Here is a 20,416-nt window from a genome sequence, read left to right as displayed (position 1 = left end):
ACTGAAATCATATCAAGCATCTTTTCTGACCACAACGCTATGAAATTAGAAATGAATTACAGGGGAAAAAAACATAAAAAACACAAACACATGGAGGCTAAACAATACGTTACTAAATAACCAAGAGATCACTGAAGAAAGCAAAGAAGAAATCAGAAAATACCTAGAGAAAAATGACTATGAAAACACGACAATCCAAAACCTATGGGATGCAGCAAAAGCCGTTCTAAGAGGGAACTTTATAGCTATACAAGCCTACCTCAAGAAACAAGAAAAATCTCAAGTAAACAATCTAACCTTACACCTAAAGGAACTAGAGAAAGAAGAACAAACAAAACCCAAAGTTAACAGAAGGAAAGAAATCATAAAGATCAGAGCAGAAATAAATGAAACAGAAACAAAGAAAATAGCAAAGGTCAATAAAACTGAAAGCTGGTTCTTTGAGAAGAGAAAATTGATAAACCATCAGCCAGAAAAAAAGGGGGAAGACTCAAATCAATAGAATTAGAAATGAAAAAGGAGAAGTTACAACAGACACCGCAGAAATACAAAGCATCCTAAGAGACTACTACAAGCAACTCTATGCCAATAAAATGGACAACGTGGAAGCAATGGACAAATTCTTAGAAAGGTATAACTTTCCAAGACTGAACCAGGAAGAAACAGAAAATATGAACAGACCAATCACAAGTAACGAAATTGAAACTGTGATTAAAAATCTTCCAACAAACAAAAGTCCAGAACCAGATGGCTTCACAGGTGAATTCCATCAAACATTTAGAGAAGAGCTAACACCCATCCTTCTCAAACTCTTTCAAAAAATTGCAGAGGAAGGAATACTCCCAAACTCATTCTATGAGGCCACCATCACCCTGATACCAAAACCAGACGAAGATATTACAAAAAAAGAAAATTACGGACCAATATCACTGATGAATATAGATGCAAAAATCCTCAACAAAATACTAACAAACAGGATCCAACAACACGTTAAAAGGATCATACACCATGATCAAGTGGGATTTATCCAGGAATGCAAGGATTCTTCAATATATGTAAATCAATCAATGGGACACACCATATTAACAAACTGAAGAATAAAAATCATATGATCATCTCAATAGATGCAGAAAAAGCTTTTGACAAAATTCAACACCCATTTATGATAAAAACTCTCCAGAAAGTGGGTACAGAGGGAACCTACCTCAACATAATAAAGGCCATTTAAAAAAAAAATGTTATCCAGTAGTCCAAATTCCTCCCTGGTCTCTTGAGGAACTAAAATAATGACATTCAGCAACTTGTCCAAAGTCAGAGTCACCAGGACTGAAACCCAGGTCTCACGGACCAGCACTGCCTCCGTGGTAGCTTGTTCACAATGGCTCTGACACCTGTAAGCTCACATCCTGGGCAATCACCTAATACCTTAGCAATAAGCAAAATACATACCTCAAAATTCCCAAGACATCAGTAATGCCTAACAGATGCATTTGTCCTTTTTTTTTTTGTTTGTTTTTTTGTTTTTGTTTTTTGTCCTTTTTTTTAAACCAAGCATCTTCTTTCATTGCTTTGAATTTCAGCATTGACATCCTGGGTTGATGTATTCCCTTAGGACTAACAAATGACACTCACAACCAGATGCACCAAAAAAAAAGCACCTTTAGCTGAACCCAGTAAGGCCATGTCAGACTTCAAGGACGGTTACTGAGACCTTGGCTAGGCTAAAATGAATCTTCTCACATCATTTAAAGAATCATTTGCTTAGTTTCTAGCCACTTTAATACGCGAATTGACCAGAATTATTTTGCTTACTTTTGAAAAGCATTATCCAAACGGATTTGAACAAGGAGGAGGCAAGGAGCTACTTAAGAATGAAGTGACTACCCCACGCTACTGGGTAACAGAGTTAAAACTACCCTTCGGTAAAACACGCCGTGGTTTGTAACTGCAAGGCAATGGTGAGTTTAGTTTCGTTTTTGGCCTTGTGCTAGGTTTCTCTGAAGTCTTACTCACCTGAAATCATGACCAAACATCCATTACCACTGCATACTTACTTTAGTCTTAAAATACAAAATGTCAGGAATATTTTGACAGAGCCAAGTTGAAAATTTAAGATATCCAGTGACATCTTAAATATCACTATGATCTCTTTGAATTTAATATTCTTCATGCTACATAAACCCTCCAGAATAAATCTACTTCCTAATCAAATGTGACCCCTGCTGCTAAGATCGCTGGACCCACCAGTACAAAGTTTCCTATGTGGCATCCGACTGGTCATATTATTTTAACTCAAGAGTTATACAGAAGCGTGAAACCTTTCCAGGTCACCTTGACATTTTCATCTACTTGTTCTTTCAAATAAACTCTATTCTGCAGTGCTGGCTTTGGTTTAATATAGTTATGACTCACGGCAGTTTATTCAGTGAATTTAAATAGAGATTTGTTATGCAACATCAAATCCCTTAGGTTTCCCCCCAAATTAATCAATATTTTGAACACAAAATATTCTGTCAACACCTTTTATGCAAATAAAGTGCCTACATTAATACAATCTTCTATCGGAACAATACGAAAATAAATCTTTATTTGTAGGTTAAAGCAGTGCCGCTAGGCGACGCCAGCACAGACCCAGCAAGTTGAGAGCCCCTGACGAAGCGCAGGGAGCGAGCGCCTTTGTGCTGGGGCTCCGCAGCGCCCGGCACCACACCCTGCACACAGCACCCGGCTGAGTCCCAGGTGGTCCGGGGCAGCTGGGACAAAAGCTAGGCTTGTCTGACCCCAGGGGCCATAAATGCCTGATAAATATTTTTTTTTTTTTGCGGTACGTGGGCCTCTCACTGTTGTGGCCTCTCCCGTTGCGGAGCACAGGCTCCGGACACGCAGGCTCAGTGGCCATGGCTCACGGGCCTAGCCGCTCTGCGGCATGAGGGACCTTCCCGGACCGGGGCACGAACCGATGTTCCCTGCATCGGCAGGCGGACTCTCAACCACTGCGCCACCAGGGAAGCCCTGATAAATATTTTTGAATGGTAGGTCCCTTCTCACAGTCTAGCACCTGTCATGAGGAAAACGAAAGAGAATTTCCTATAAAGAATCCACAGCACCAGGGCAGGTTTTACTAGTTTCTCAAAACTTCCTCATTCTCCTCAAAAATCTCTATCCTTAAATTAGAAGGATCCATTTGAATCTGCTATCCCTACAATATATTCGTCCATTTACATGAATAAGAACTTGAGGGAAGAGCAAAAGAAGGAAGGACCCATACAAAGTCATCTGTTCTTAGTAGTTTCCAACTCCTTGGTGGAGGGAGAAAATAGAAGTATTCAATCATTTGAAAAAATAGGAAGTTAGTCATGGAAGAAAGATTTCTTGGTTGAATGAGAAAACACTTGAAAACTTCCAAGACTGCCCTACAAAGGAAAGGTTAATGCAGAGCACGACAACCCCCTCAGGGGAAAACCCTGGTGCCCAGTCTCACTTGGAACCCAGCATGCAGCCTAGAGCCGGGGTGGCGCAGGCACCGCGCCAGGAGCAGGGGACAAGGAGGGCAGGGCCCTGCCCCCCGGAGCTGCCGCCTGGGGGAGGGACACAAGTAACTGTGGGTGTGCGTGCACGAGACGTGAAAACTGCCCAAGGGAAGCACGTGACGAATGCGCCAGCAGCACCCCGCGTGGGTGCAGGCAAGGCCTCCCTGAGGAGAGGGTGTCTAAGCCATAAGCTGAAGGATCGGTAGGAATTAACTATTTCTGAAATTCTCAGATTAAAAAGTGGCTCAGGGGGCTTCTGCAAAAAAAAAAAAAAAAAAAAACTGGCTCATACTGAACATCAACTCAATAGCTCATTCTATAGGTTTTACAGGGAAAAAAAATCCACTATAATTCTAGGGTATCTAACTTTTTGCTATACTTCTGCTTGATTTTAATGTGTGTACACATATGTATATATAATTAGTGTGTATACATTTATGTATATAGTAAATGTATAACATATACATAAACACACTAACATATATTTAGCACAGATGTAAATACATATACAAATATAATAAAATACTATATTGATAAATATTAGTGCTTGATAAATATTAACTGAATGAGTGGGTTGCTGGCCAGAGCTTAGAAAATGTGTTTGTTAAAAAGATACTTTTCGGACTTCCCTGGTGGTGCAGTGGTTAAGAATCCACCTACCAACGCAGGGGACACGGGTTCGTGCCCTGGTCCAGGAAGATCCCACATGCCGCGCAGCAACTAAGCCCGTGTGCCACAACTACTGAGCCTGTGAGCCACAACTACTGAGCCTGCGCTCTAGAGCCCGTGAGCCACCACTACTGAAGCCCGCGCACCAAGAGCCCGTGCTCTACAGCAAGATAAGCCATTGCTACGAGAAGCCCCCACACCACAACGAAGAGTAGCCCCCACTCGCCGCAACTAGAGAAAAGCCTGCGTGCAGCAACGAAGACCCAACGCAGCCAAAAATAAAAAATATTTAAAGAAATAAAAAGAGATACTTCTCAGGAATTCCCTGGTGGTCCAGTGGTTAGGACCCTGCACTCTCATTGCCGAGGGCCCAGGTTCAATCCCTGGTTGGGGAACTAAGATCCCACAAGCTGTGAGGTGCGGTCAAAAAACAAGAAGAGGGCTTCCCTGGTGGCGCAGTGGTTGAGAGTCCGCCTGCCGATGTGGGGGACGCGGGTTCGCGCCCTGGTCCGGGAAGATCCCACATGCCGTGGAGAGGCTGGGCCCGTGGGCCGTGGCTGCTGAGCCTGCGCGTCCGGAGCTGCTCCGCAACGGGAGAGGCCACAGCAGTGAGAGGCCCGCGTACCGCAAAAAAAAAAAAAAAAAAAAAAAAAAAACAAGAAGAGAAGATAAAAAAGATGCTTTTCTTCTCACACTTCTTTCCAAGCAACAAACTAAAACCTGAACAGTAATTCACTTACACGCATTAAATTACATTTCAAAAATATCTTTATTAAAGGGGATACAGGAGCTGTTTTTCCACAACTCATAACAGAAGCCTTGTTCTAAATTAATATGATAAACAGAATTTTTAGATGAGCAAATCTGAATGTAGAAAATGAATTTGCTCTCCAAGATCTGTAGCTGCAAGCTGTAATAAGCCACACTACTCATGATGATGAATGATAAAACTGTCCAGCGTTATTAGACGTTCTGAAAACCCCAGGCAGAATAAGAGGGAGCAATGTTCTTGTGGGTTTGGACTTAAGGTTCCAAGCTAAGAAAGATTCCTATACTCTGGGCAACAAGACCCATGGCTGGCGTTGGAGGATGAAGGTCACCCCGGGAGGCTGGACAGGAGCCCAGAGGCCAGGGCTCAGACACTCCCCTCTGGGGTGGGTTTCAGTGAAACAGAGGGCTGGCAGGGAGGGACTGAACGAAATAATTTCTTGAGGTTTTAATATTTCACAATCCATGTCTTCCATCATCGAGAGTATCAAGGAGGCGTGTCTTCACGGTGCAGCAAACCGAAGCCCCATCCTAACCCTTTCTCTGTGAGCTGTGCATTCAGGGACAAAAGTGGTCACTCAGAAGACAGAAGTCACCTCGTTACGCAGATGTCCTACGGCCCAGCACAAGCCGCAAGGGAAGCATGTGAAAGGGGGGCTTCTTCCAATCTGAGGGTCTGAAGACCCTTGCAAAATAACCCCAATTAATGAATTTGCCTGTGAAATGCCATTTTGTAACATATGCAGGGCTGTGAAATTTTGTCATTTTTAATTGAATATCATTTTTTTGACAAGTCAAGATACTTACTTTCTTCAATTGAAGTAATTTTTACTCTTCTAAGCCAAACAACAATTTAAATGAGATTATACTGTTGAATTCATTGTTAGTCGATCACAGGCTTCCAACACCAGTGCCTGATGCACATACCATAAATGAGCAGCTACTCCTCGTCTGGATGTGAACAGGGGTCAACAGTTCGAGAGTGTGTCGGCTTTTTCCTCTGGGGCTTTATCTCCTCTAAACTACCTGGGGAACTGAACACCTTGTTGTTTGCTAAGGCACTTGCTTTAGAGATCTGATTATTAGGCTCTTAGGTAAGGCACCTAGGTTACATGATTCCTCATTAAAAAACGCCAAAAAAACCCCACAGTGTTTCCCAAGATTTAAAAGCAGGAATGTTCTCCACCTGAAAGGTTACTTCTAAGGCTCCCGATGCAGCTCTCTTGAAAGGTAATTTAATCTCACTTAAGTGGAATGATGCCTTGGGTCCTGGGCTCTTCATGCAGGGCCAAACCGTTCCAGATTTCCCCACATTCTACCACATGCCTCTAAGCAATGGGGTCCAGAAACTACTGGACCTACCCACTGGCTTTATTCCTTCTGTCCTCTTGGCTCACCACCTCCCCCCCTCCCCAAACCCACGACAGCCCTATCACTTTTCAGGGGCTTCGGACACTGCTGAGTTCCTGCTGTGTATGTACCGAGTCAGAGATCCAACGCTGAGGGAGGTGCGGGCTGCCCTGCTGAAGCTCTCCACGCCGGGGCAGCAGCCAGGGGACCGAGAACTAGCTGTCCCGACGGCCTCGAAGCCTGAGCAGGAGATGGGAGGCACGAGCCACGTCTGCGCCAGGACCACTGACAAGGCAGGTGGATCAGATGGATTCCTGTAGGCCAGAGGCAGGCAAGCTTGGGTCTACCCTCTTGTAATTAGTTTTGCTGGAACACAGCCGTGCTCATTGGTTTACGTATGTCCTACAACAGCAGAGACCCAGGACTGGCCCACAAAGACTAAAACATTTACTATCTGGCCCACTACAGAAAACGTATGCTGACCCCTGGTCTAGGCTGTCAGCAGCCCTTTCCTCTTTGGGCCATGCCTCGGCTTCCTTCCGCCCAGGAGGTCAGCTTTTACGTGTGCACGCACGAAAGGGAACAGCGCACACCCACGGGAGGGCAGGCGGGAGCGCGAGTGTGTGTGTGGTACGCGCAGTGGGGGAGGAGCGCGCAGGCACAGCACGCGTCTGAACCTGCCCCCGCCCAGCAAACACCCTGTGCTCCATTCTCCTCTGACAGGGACCCAGCCAGAGATGTCCTTCCCACCGTAGCACAGTCTCTGTCCCTCAAACGCTTTCCTTACTTCCCCGCCATGAAAACCCAGTTCAAGGCTCACCTCTTACCAAACACCCAGGGTGAACTCCCGTGCACATAACAGATGCTCCAAGCGCCGCAGCCAAACCCAATTCAACCTGTCAGGTTATCATCTTCACGCTTCCATCTGAGTTCATGTATCAGCAAACATGGGCCTGAGTGCCTGCTGGGTCCTAGACACCCAGCACCACAGTTTAACATAATGCATAGGAATCCTAGTCTTTCACGTGTCCTTGTCTGTTGAATAAATTATATTAAGAGTCTGATTATCATTTTGAGGTGATAAAAATTGTTCTGTTTGAACAACTGGGAATGTACTAAAAGCTACTGAACTGTGCACTATAACAGGGTAGAGTTTATGTTATGCAAATTATCTCCAAAAAGCTGTTATTAAAATTTTTTTCTAAGGTTAATCATTTTTTCAAAAACAGTAATTTCTTAAGCTTTCTACACCCAGCATGTAATAAAATGTCATGTCTAATATCAATGAATGGAAACACTAAGGACTGCAGTAAGTAGGCTTCGTAATAAGTCACCCCAGCATGGAGTGGCCTAACCCCCACTCGTCACGTTCACAGGCTCTGCAGGTGGGGCTCTGCTGGACCGGGTACAGCACGCCTCAGCTGGGAAGCGAGAAAAGTGGAACACCAGAGTCACCTGCCCGGCCACTCACTCGCCCGTCCTGGGAGGCCGCTGACTGGGGCCTCAGAATGGCTCCTTGTGGGCCTTGCCATGTGCTCCCCCTGCCCGAGCTAGCTGGGCTTCACAGCATGGCTTTCCCCACAGCAAGTGTCCCCAGAAGAGAAGCCAGGCAAAAACGGAACCTCTTTTTTAAGACCTAGCTTGGAAGTCACACAGCATCACTTCTGCCCTACTACTGGGTGAAGCAGGTCACACACCTGGCCCAGGTTCCTAGAGAAGGAACAGAGACCCACCTCCCGGCCAAAGTCCCACTGTGAGACAGTCCACAGGATAGGAGGTGTCACTGAGGCCATTTAGGAAAATACAGGCTGTAATACAAGCCCAATCTTCTTGAAGACTGGCAAATTTAAAACCCGGGTGAAGCGGCATCTGGCATACCAAGTTGCATTTCAAGCCCTGTGCGCCGAACCTCATTACTCGCTATAAGCTGTGACTTGTAAGCTGCACCTAACGTTGCTGGGCTGTTCTGTCTCAGTAAATACGGTGTCGTGACCTTGACTCGATCGGTGATGACTCAGGTTCACCCCTGGCGACTGCCGGGCACTGAGCTTCGCTGGAAAATACCGTAGGCAGGCGGAAGTGCAGCTGTGGAGGAAGAATTCATCTCGACACCCAGGCCGTGTGCCCCGGTGCACCCGCCGCTAATCTCTCGGCACAGCACGCGGCCTGCCCTCCTCCACCGCCAGCCCCAAAGTCTGCAGCACAGTGAGCAGAAGCTGCTCAATGACTGACGCAAGAAAGAAGGAAGGAATGTTTTAAATTACAAATTAGAGGGCGCTAGTCCAGTTATCATGATAGGGCTCTCTTCTGTAAAAGGAAAGCAAAGAACGGTGAACTGAGAGCAAACCCCTTCTGTCAGGAACGCGATCCTGAGGAGGACAGAGAGCCAGGTTTCTGATCCTAGATCTGGTTCTCACCGCTTTGGGACCTTAAGCAAGTGGCATAGCTTCTCTGGGCCTCAGTTTCCTCATCTGTGAAATAAAGGGAGTGAATTAGATGAAGACTCCTAACTGAGGCCTGTAGGTGAGTCACTGCGACACACCCACTGACGTGAGAGGTCAACTCTCCTGCACGCTGAAAGTTCAAACTGTATGATCTGAATGTTCGTTAGCAACAAAAATGAGCTCTCTGCAAGGGTGAACTGTCCTCCCGAACCAGTGGGGCTAAGCTCAGGAAAGAGGGCCTCAGCAGCCGTCCTCGTCCCCAGGGCTGCCCCAGACCTCAGCCCCCCAGGCAGCAGGCTGTCTGGGCGCCTTCTGCAAAATATTAGCCACCAGATACTTCAGTCCCACGCGATCAAGGTATCAATACAGTTTACATGCACAGGGCAACCGGTTTTCAAACAAACTATGCTACACATATTTCTAACAACCAGCAAACGATCCTTTGGTAATGAAGAGAACAGGCCTTCGTTTATTATTTTCACAAGTTTGGCCCTTTGAATGTGGGTCTTTCTAACTTGGGCCTCCCCCTCCAAAGCCAACCATCCTGATATCCTGGAAGCAGAAATAGGCGGGGCCCCCTCTCTGGAAGTCAGGCTCTCCTGGCGCCCTGGGGTGTGCTGCTGGAAAGAAGCTCTTCAAATGGAGAGAGCTCTGCCGGAAACTCACGAGCACACAGGGCTGCGACCATGCTCTGGGTATGTCGAGGACTGCCAGCCCCCAGGAGGCACGGACGTGCCAGTCCGTTGTGTGCTGCCGCACACGGAGGGCTGGGATACTGCACGCACACAGACTAGTCCCCAACCTCAAGCAGAAAACCATCTCTCGGCCACAGTCTGTTGCCAGGAACCAAGAGACCAAGGCAGATGTCTCCAGAGGAAGAACTGGGCCGAAGTGACAACTCTGGTCAATGAAGAGAAAGGATGTGCTGCTCGAGGGAAGCTGAATTTATTTACACTGGTCATGAATGTAGGCTCTCAGCTGGAACATCTCACTTAAAATGCCAGAAGGTTCAGAGCCCATTCATAAGCTTTTCAGAATGCATGCAGTCGCCATGGTAACCATGACATGGTATTTCTAGGCGTTGCACATATAAATTACCACCCGTAATGCATTTAGTACAGTTTGGGGCCACCAACTCATAGCAAAATAAATCTGAGTTCTGACTCTCAGTCTGCCTCCTAGATAAACAAAGCAGAACAGCTGGAGGTAGCATCCAACTCACCCCAGGATAAGGACAGGGCTGCACACACTGAAAATGCTCATCTGAAGGCAGACAAGAACTAAGGAAATCAGACTTCATCAGCCACCACCACATGGTTGAGATTTTATAAAACAAAATGTTCCACACCAGATTCATGAAACTGTCGTTGCTTCAGTTAAAGAAACAAACATACTACATCCATAGCTATATCTCTGGAATTCGACCATGTTTAGCAAGTCAAAGAGAAAGCAGATCTCTTTAAAGAACATCTTTAATTTATTTAGAGGGCATTTGTCAACACAAATAAGGTAGTTGTTCAAATGTCCAGACCCGTCTTTAATAAGAAATCAAAGTTTTATTTCTCAGGTTCAGGAGAGATCTACTCAGTCATAATTCTTTACCTTCATCAGGCACATTGATAAACATTTAAAACACACATCATTCATGGTTTTTAAAGTCCCTTACCTTCTCATAATCCACCATGAACACAGAGAAGAAGACACATACCGTGCACAGCCTACAAAGGCATCGTCAGCCTCACGTCCCCAGGCAGCCCGCTGCATCGGGAGCTTAACAGAGCTGCGGCAGGACATGCCTGTGCTGGCACCGTGTCCACAAAGTTGCCTCTGTCCTTATCACTAAACGGCTAAGTCCAGGGGAGCACCACCTTCATTACCCCCTCCTTCAGACTGCAGGCCACAGGTAGCAGCTGTGAAGGGGAGCAAAACACCTCCCTGCCGGTTGCTGCCATATTAACAGAGACTTTGGCAACCGCTGCATTGCAGTCTTTCTGCAAGCTACCAACCTCAGAAGCAAGAGCGCTGGAGAGAGACTCTCCAGCACAGAAAGCTGCCTTCTGACTTACAAAGATTTTGTAGAGATCTTTTTAAAAAATGCTGCAAAGACCTTGGGGGGAGCATTTCTAGATTTCCAACCTGTTTCCTAAAGGCTGACTAGTTTGTGGTTTTCACTGGAGGATTGCTTTGACAATGTCCTGTGCCGTGTGAAAATGCGGAAATCAATGAAATGTGCGTGATGACACACCATCCGTAATGATCAAGCAGTCCCGGTGAGAATCCTGCACATCTGCTGCCTACCACCAGCTTCAGAGCCCGACGGAGGAGCTCCGGGGAACCAACCAGGACTTTCACTCCAGAAGATGCGAGCGCAGCAAGCACTTTTAGTGCCTCAGTGGCAGCAGTCACCTTGAACGCTCAGCTACCTTCACAGACAGTGCACCTGAAATATTAAACCACTGCCCGTACAACCAAACTCAGAAAAAGACACTTAAGATAGCGGCATGCTTACTAAGTGACCTTTCATCTTCGTTGCTTTATTCCGTTTATTTAGTGAGCATTAACCACGTGCTATCTGTGAAAGGACATGAGTAAGGCCGAGCTCGCTGTCCTGATGGTGAGGGGCTCTCCAGTGGGGTGACACACGGAGGACAAGTCATTCCAGGCTTGAGGACTGGGATGCGGGGGAGGGCAGCACAGCCGGGGAGACGGAACTGGAGCCGGTGTGGGGTTCCAGGGCAAGGTTCTACGAGGAAGAACATCTAACAGGAGCTAAAGGATGTGCCCCCCTGCTGAGAAACGGAGAGACGAGGGGAGAACACCCTCAAAATGGTGCAGCGTTCCTCGGCACGTGCCAGTGAGTCCCCAGCGAAAGCGCGCACAGGCTCCGTCCAGAAGTCCGTCAGACCCTCACGGCCGCCCAGACAGACACCCGAGCACCTGGTCCCTGAAGCACACACTCGCCCTGGGCGCACGGCCACCAAGCGGACGTGGCAGATTCTGAACGGAACAGGGCGGCCCTGCACCAGGCCCCTCAGGACACGGCAGCGGTCCCCCCGTGGCTCTAGCCACCACCTCCCGGAGGGGTTACCGTGGAAGCTGCCGAGCCCGACGCTGACCAGGTAACGGACCGGGTGAGGGAACCAGCAAATCAAGGACCCTACTACTGGCCACTCCCCCATCGAGTGGCAGGACCCGGCCCAGCCCATGGCTTCCCCACAAACAGCCCGCCCTCTTCTGGAGGGAGAACCCTGCTCTGCCTTCCCTCTGTCCCCCACTCCCCTCACTCCTCAGGCTCCGGAATCTTCTCCTCCAGGAAGTCCTCACCGGCTCCCTTCCCACCCCCAGCAGCCAGGACCCTCCCGCTGGGCTCCCATCGCCCGAGTGGCGACCACACTGTAAGGAAGGGACACTGCGGATCTGCAGCGCCCAGCACGTCACCGGCATGGCCGGCGTCCGTGCAGGGGCCCCACGGGGCGGCCCCCTGCTCCACGCCGTGAGGCGCTCCCGCGTCCCCTCCTCCTGAGGCGCAGAGGATCTCAGCTACAGGCCAGGTGGGAGGCCCAGGAGTCACACCACCCCGCTGGGCTCCACAAGCCACAGCCTCACCACAGGCACCCCCTGGAGAGCAGGGCGCCTCCCTGGGGCTTCACTCAAGGGAGCAGGAGGGAGCACATTTACGGACATGCTGCAGCCCTCCCACCCCATCTCTCCCCGGAGAGGCGCGATGTGAATAAATGAATATCGCAGACCAAACCAGAGGCACCTCACGCAGGCATTCCTGACTGGCACGAGGTGGATGATCAGAGGCGAAGGCAGGAAGAGACAGCGCGAGGACATTCCTCGTTGCTTTACAGAGACCCACTAGAGTGGTTTAACGAACGCAGAGGAACTTCCATGAAACGCCTCCCGGCACATTTAGGCGCTGGCCAGGCACCCCCCCCCAGATGCCGCCTTTCAAATCGCGGCTCAAGGCGGCTCTCTGCGGCCGCTGTCAAACCACTCCTCAGCTCCTCGGAAACCTGAGCCTGGGTCGCCAGAACGCGGGGCTCTGGCCTGAGCGGGCTCTCCCAGGAGGGTCTTGGGGAGCTGGCAGGGGTCTGACCTCAAGACTCTGCGCTTCCCGGACAAGCAATCCTCGAGGTGCGGGAGGGGCGACAGCGACCCGGGGCTGAGACCTGTGTGGGGGGTGGGGTTTCGAGGGCCGGCGGCGGCGGGCTGCGGGGGCGGCCGCTACGGGGCCACACAGCACCCGCCTCCCAGGTCCGCCATCTGAAAGCCAAGGGCAGCGAGCCAGGCCCAGCAGCGCACAGAGCCAGGCCCCGCCCGCCGGCCGGGCAGCTCCACTGCACGCTGAGGCGGCCGGACTCAAAGACGAGAAGGAATTTTTCAGGTGCACCGCCGGGGCGCTCAAGCAGGGCCGCCTGGCTGTGGGCTCTGGACTTCGCACAGCCCTCCTGGTGGGGCAGGGCCCGCTCTCGCACACCCTGCTCCCTCTGACGCCGACTCCCAACCGGCCGGTCTCTTTCCGAACCTGCAATCTCTTGTCTGTAGGAAAGGAGTAACGCTCATCCTACAAACCTCACAGAGTTGAACTGATTAACTGCTTTTTTTTTTCTTTTCTTTTTGCGGTACACGGGCCTCTCACTGTTGTGGCCGCTCCCGTTGCAGAGCACAGGCTCCAGACCGCAGGCTCAGCAGCCATGGCTCACGGGCCCAGCCGCTCCGCGGCATGTGGGATCTTCCCGGACCGGGGCACGAACCCGTGACCCCTGCATCGGCAGGCGGACTCTCAACCACTGCGCCACCAGGGAAGCCCTGATTAACTGCTTTAATGCATGCGTAAGGTTCCTGAAAGCATAAGATTCTCAAAATGTAAGGCACAACTGTCACAAAATAAAGCCAGTATCCACAAAGCACTCAATAATTATTTTTCCAAGCTTAACTCAGTTTAAATACGTGATGAGAGACCTGAAGGGCTCTCCCCATTAATTGGAATGACCACGGCACAACCTGCTCCTTTATTAAAGAGCAGTAATGAAATTCATAACTAACTCAGGCAATTAGCTAATATTGCTAATGTACATTTACATGAATTTGATACAAATTATGGAAACATCTCTATAGGTCTCATTTGGATACTTAACAAAATGCTCAAGAGTATCACTACCATCTTAAGGTGTTTACTACTTCAAAAATAGACACAACCCAGTTACCAAAGTTACCGTAAAAAAAGCCGAAGGAGTGAGTGTATACTGCCTGAAGGGAAAATACACAGACAGACAAATCACTCAGTCACTCCTTGTGCTGCTGGGGCCGAAGAACAAAGGGTGTCCCCAAGAAGAAGCAGGAGAAGAATGCAAGAAAAGTATAAAATACAGACAAGAGTTAGCTGGCCTGGATGCAGAACAGGCTTAATCAGCTGCAAAAAAATCTAATGGGACACTTATGTGATAAGACCCTGTGATGGGATCTGATCTTAGGAAAGAAGGATATTGTATATTCTGGCTGCTTCTCCAGGCAACAGGGCCCAGGGCCTTCAAACATGAAACAGGAGCTACCAGGTCACCAATAAAGGCCCCAGTTACAAGAAGTAAAGCCTCTTTACAAATTTAAATGGGAACCTGAACAGTAAGCCAAAGCTGATGCAAACCCCTCTAGGTCTACACCCAGGAGAAACGAAAACATCTGTCCCACAAAACACCTGTACATGAATGTTCCAAGCTAGACTATTCATAACAGCCCAAAAAGGGAAACAACACAAATGTCTATCAATGGACTTAACGAATACATAAAATGTGGTGCCTCCACACAAAGGAATACTATTCAGCCATAGAAGGGAACAGCCTGCTGACACGTGCTACAACACGGATGAAGCTCGAGAGCACGATGCTAGGTGAGAGAGCCAGACACAAAAGACCACATACTGCATGATCCAATTCATAGGAAATGTCCCAAATAGGAAATGGTTGCACAGTACTCTGTGAATATACTAACCGTCACTGAACTGGACGCTTAGGAGAGGTGAACTCCATGGTATGCGACTATCTCAATAAAGGTATCTTTTAAAAAGAAGACACAGTCAAGCAAAAGGCCAAACATCTGATAGTTAATTAACATCACTTAATGAGATGCAGCTCACCATCTCAATTAAAGAAATAAAAAAGGGAACACGTTATAACAAGTCTTCATTTTGCCCCCCCAAAATGCATTATTTTGGGGGTGCCCCTTCCAAATAATTGTAAATAAGCTTCTCATTGTTCAAAACAACTCATAGCCATTTCTGGTAACTCTTTCCCCCAAATCTCACAGTTCACCCATTCTGTACCCAAAAAATTGATTTTAGATTTAATGTAAAATATAAATTAACACCTATATACAAATATAGCGCTTTTAAACACAAGGGTGTATGACCACTGGGGAAACTACCAACCCCACCACCATCGTCGAACAGTACTCATTAGTTCTTTCTACTATGAAATAAATATGAGCACTTGGGTTTTTAAGACCCAGAAATATTTACAAGAGTTGAAGTCAATACAGTCAAAGAAAACACACACAGTGGCAGTGACTGAACATAAAACTCATAAAAACAAAAACAAGCCTATGTACAAAATAACAGATTTATAGAAAGACTACATCCTCTACACCCAGCAAAAGAGCTCCCAACTCACTCCCGTTGCTGTGTGTCCATCTCAAAGTTTTCAACAACCCAGCCAACAGAAGGCAACATAGCCACCTAAGCACAGTTCTGTAATTGGCTAAAATCGTCATTACAATAATGTGTGTTTCTATTTTCCGCAGGAAGAGAATCATGTCTACTCACAATTCACAATGAGTCAATCAGTGTGTAAAATATTTTACATAATGGGAAAATTTATTGTGACCCAAAAGTTCAGTGTGTTCTCATTAAGTTACCAGAAGTTACAGATGTGAAGATACTTCTGTTAGCTTAACCAAAATCAAGAAAAGAAACTTCTTTAGATATGCACACATTTTCGGTTTGGTAGATCTAATTCTTTTTATGCTACTGTATTTCAAACTACTCAGGCTGGTAAATCTGTAGTTTAAATACTGAATAAAGAAAATATGCATGTTGACAACATAGGTAATTTTATACTGGTTTTGACACTGCGTCTCTTGCTACCTAAAGGGCTAAGCAATGTCAAAACCTGGCAGAGATGGCTTCGGGTTTTGCAAACACCCCTATGGTGAAATGGTTTTTCCAGAATTATGATACCATCTAATGTGTTAATTAATGGAGCCTTCCCATTGTGCCTCACTGTGAATAAAAACGTCTGTGGAAAATCTTACATGCAGTGTTGCATCCATTTAACATTTTCTCATGTTACATTCAGTGGGTTTTTTTTGTTTTGTTTTGTTTTTTTAACAACCCCAGGAGGAAAAAACACTTAAGTAATTAAAACACACACAACTTTTCTATTATGACCTTTTAAAAACCCTTAGTCTCCTATGATACTCTAAAGGCTACACTGGGAAACTGATATGTTTATATATGAAATACAGATGCAAACATTTTAAACTACATAATCTACTGATACACACACTCTAAGAAATCAAATATTTCCAATTCTATAAACGTAACACATCTGTAGCAAAGATAATACCACAGGATACTTTTTATGTTAACGTTGGTCCCCCCAAAAGGGTAACTATAAAACACGAGGAGTCTCTTTTAAACCCTGTTAAATAAATTATTTGCAAATATTAACCACAAAACTCTAGGTGATGCCACCATTAATCACTCATAAAACCCCAGAATGTGTCTTGAAGGAAATTTTTACAATACAAACGCTATTCTTAACTATCTTAAAATATATCGCAAAAGACCATTCTCACAAGTCTTTTTGAAAACTATAATATCTCATAACATCTGAAAGACTGAAAGTGTGTTTCTGATTCAGTGTCATGGCTCATTAAATCTGAAGTCCAGTACCTTGGACAAAACTAATTCTAAATCTTTTGGAAGAATAATCTTTAATGTATATGTTCAGATAAGAGTTAATACAATCTACGTAATTTATCAAAGACCACATAAAAACTTCAGATACAAAGCGACACCTGCTTCAGGTACAAACGATTTCACCCTGTATCCTTTTCAAATGCCTGAAATCCACATGTCTAGACATATTTCAGTATTGGCTCTTTGGTTTCTAATTTAAAAAGGCAGCTTTTCCTGCAGCCTGGCAATTAAACAGTTTTTCAAAATGCAAAAGCACCATCTCAGAAAGCAGGTAAAGCTTTTTAAATTAAAGATTTCTATTTACGTCAAAAGCTCACCCTAAAAACATCAAAATAAAACTATACTCACATTTTAAAAGTCAGAAAACATATATTAAATCCACCCAATGTTGAAAACTTTGGGCTCAAGAGGGCAGAGTGTGAGAGTGCAGACAGGTCACCCCAGAGCTGAGGGCCTCAAAGTTCTCCACCCAGCCGTGAAGCTTGATTCGCAACCGTGGAGGGGACAGAGGTACACAGTGTCTGGAACGGAAGACCACGTGCCGTGCAGCACCTCTTCCGAGCCTCCCTCTTCCGCCCTGAACCTGTGGCCAGGCGGCCAGGCTCGAGGGAAGGGACCCAGGATGACGCAGGACAGCCACCACCTACACGCCCCGCACCACGGCATGGTGCCCCGCAGCCAGCGCCTCGGGGGAGCACACTTCTCGAAAGCAAGGGCGGGGGATGACAGCAAAGCCAGTGACCCCCAGCGCTGCCCTCCCCATGTGTGCTCCGCACAGCACCCCAAGGGAGCACAGGCACTGTGTTTTCCTCTTTCCCAGCCCGCTTGGCACAAATGCCTGAAAAACAGACATGCAAACAGGTCCACGGTCCCTTATCTGTGATTCCGAAATCCCAAAAGCTCTGAAAACATGTTCATAACACGCCCTGGCGCAGTGTGGGGCTCCCACAGCCTCTGTCCCACTGGCCGCGAATGGTCACACACCTGCTGCAAAGATCTTAGTGTCTGATTACACGGTGCTGCCTAGGATGTTCCACGATGTGTGTGTGGTCTAGTCACGCATTCCATTCTAAAATCTCCAAAATTCCAAACTCCAAAACACCCCAGCCCCCAAGAGTAGCAAAGGATTGTTAAATGACAACAGGACAAGCCCTGGCGGAAAAAGGGACACATGAGCCCCCTCGAATGGCCAGGAGACAACAGCAATCTGGATTAAAAGTCTAGATTTACATACACGTTTGTTTGTTTTGCAAACTTTCTGGGCACGAGTGTGCCAGGCCCCTCAGCAGAGGCTGGATATATATAGCAGGCTGAAAACAGGCTGCAGTCCCTGCCTTCATGGAACTCGGGGAGTACCGAGCAAATGCTCCCCGTCGCACGTGGCAAACACTGCCGCGGTCAGAAGCTGAATGAAGGCCAGAAGGTGCCCGTGCAGACCCTCCAGCGGAGCCATGCGGAGGGCGGTCAGGGAAGGCCTCTCCTCCAGTGCCCGCAGGAAGCCAGCCTCGGGAATGGGAGCACTGCTCTGGAATTCAAGACAGGGCGAGGGAAGGAGCAGGCTCCACACGGCTGTCCAGGAGGTCGTGGGAGAACTGGGAAGCAAGCGGCATGTGACCTAGTCATGCAAATAACCTCCAGTTACAAACCAAGCTCCCTCTAAGCCTCGGCCATCTCATCTGTCAACAAAGAGAGGGGCCAGAACTCGGATGTTCCACACGCTCCCAGCCCCATGAAGCGAAACTGACTGTTCGCAGCACTTTCTACTAAGGAGGCTGAAGGACCTAAATGGGGAAGGGGGACTTAATTATACTAAAACGGTATAGAAAGGAAAGAAAGCAGGCAATGCGATAACTAGGAAAGAAGATGAAGAACTTTTCATCAGTGCTGATTAAGTCCCGTAAAAGGCTGGCTAACAGCACTACACTCCCGCAAACCACTCTGCCAGAATGAAAAGATGCACAGCATAGCTGTTAATCACTTTGTGAAAACAGGAAAAGGTTCACTCAAATGTCCTTGGAAGGTGTGGCACTTCAGGGGCCCTGCCTTCCTCCACATCCTTACCTGGGAAAGGGGTGGAATCGAGGGCCGCATTCCACCTACAGACACCCTGTGGCTTCCCGCGTGGCCTTCCCCGCCCAGAATGCAGTGCTTGCTAAGCAACTATTAAGATGCACCAACAGAGGGATATTTGGAGCAGCTGCAAAAGCTCTATTAAAGATAACAAAATGTGTAAGTGAATCCCGAACCCTTTAAGGTTAAATACTCACTTGGGTGAGATTTAACAACGTAACAATAGAATACAATAATGAAGTGGCTTCTCAAACTTTTCCACCAAAATACACCCAAAGGCACAGGAGAACCCCGAGGGTAAGCATTCTGAGGCAACTCAACTTACGTGAAGTCTCAGGTTTCACATTAAAATTCATACAAATTTTACATTTAACCCCACAACGTCCTACAACACCCCTTCCCTCCTCGTCACTCTTAGCTTTTGGAAACAGAGGCAATCTTTTCTCATCCTCCCACGGCCAAGTGAAAGGCCTGCCGGTCTCCTTTGCCTTCCCTCCTGATCCTGTGGGCAAGGCCTCACCCTCCACCCTGGCCCTGGACCAAAGCCCCTGCCACCTCAGCCTCTCTCCAGGACCACTCCCACCAGTGCCCGAGGAAGAGGCAGTCTATCCCAGCTCCCCACCCCTATCTTTCTGTTCACATAGAGCAAACTCTTTCTAGGAGTTGTCAATACACACATCCCATCCTCCCTTAACTTGTACCCGCCACGCTACAGCAGCCTCCCAACACCACGCTTGCCGAAGTCCTCAAAGACCTCCAGGTTCCCAAATCCAATGGTCAACTCTCACTCGACCTGCTTGATGTCCAAGTAGCTTTGCCTGACTCCAAAAATGTCTCTCCAGCCCCACCTCCCCCGTGATTTCCAGGCGGGTACATCTCATTAACAGCTCAACATCTCCATGTGAGTACCCGAAAGGCACTTCTGAACTCTTGGTGCCCCCTCCCCTCTGATCCACCTCTAGCAATCCCTGGCTCCGTAAACGGCACCACACAATTGCTTAGGTCATAAAAGCCTCCCCTTCCTCACATGCCCCACACCCAGTCATCAGCAAAGACTGTCAGCTCCATCTTCAAAACATATCCCAAATCCAACCACACTTCTCACCAAGCTCCAGCCACAGTGGCCTCCTTGCTGTTTCTAAAACACACATATTCCCACTTCAAGGTGTTTGAACTTCCTGACCCCTCTACCTAAAAACCTTCTTCTCCCAGATCTTTACATGGCTCCCTTCCTTCCTTCTGTTTCAGCCCCTACGTCAATGTTGCCTGCTCAGAAAGGCCTTCCCTGACCACGCTACTACACGCTAGCCCATAAGCCTGCTTCTTTGTCCTCCTCACATCACTCTTTGGCATCCACTGATATAGTTAACGGTTTGTTGACTATCCCTCTCCCCCATTAGAATATAAACTTCGAGAGGGCTAGAATCTGGACTTACTCATCACTGTTTTCCCAACTCTTGGATCAGAACCCAACTTAAAGCAGGGGGCTCAATCAATATCTGTTGAATCTGTTTGCAGCCTTACTGTGGAAGATTTTTCCGTTAATATGAAACATTCACTCACTTACTCAGTGCTGTAACACAAGGGTTTGCATATACCCTTGA

At 47.5% G+C, this 20,416-nt stretch overlaps 1 protein-coding gene and 1 non-coding gene across 3 annotated transcripts in view; one reads left to right on the top strand and one right to left on the bottom strand.

Moving 5' to 3' along the window:
- TRAF3 (TNF receptor associated factor 3) overlaps positions 1-20,416 on the bottom strand; it is a 117,355-nt gene that overhangs the window by 62,100 nt on the left and 34,839 nt on the right. The window lies entirely within an intron of this gene.
- On the top strand, positions 4,522-4,594 carry TRNAE-CUC (transfer RNA glutamic acid (anticodon CUC)). Its single transcript has one exon. It is a non-coding gene; the product is annotated as a tRNA-Glu (tRNA).

This window comes from Neophocaena asiaeorientalis, unplaced genomic scaffold, assembly GCF_003031525.2.
Source record: "Neophocaena asiaeorientalis asiaeorientalis breed wild unplaced genomic scaffold, Neophocaena_asiaeorientalis_V1.1 scaffold476, whole genome shotgun sequence".
NCBI lineage: Eukaryota > Metazoa > Chordata > Mammalia > Artiodactyla > Phocoenidae > Neophocaena > Neophocaena asiaeorientalis.
Note: the sequence above shows the minus strand (reverse complement) of the source record. Positions and strands in the feature narration are given on the sequence as shown.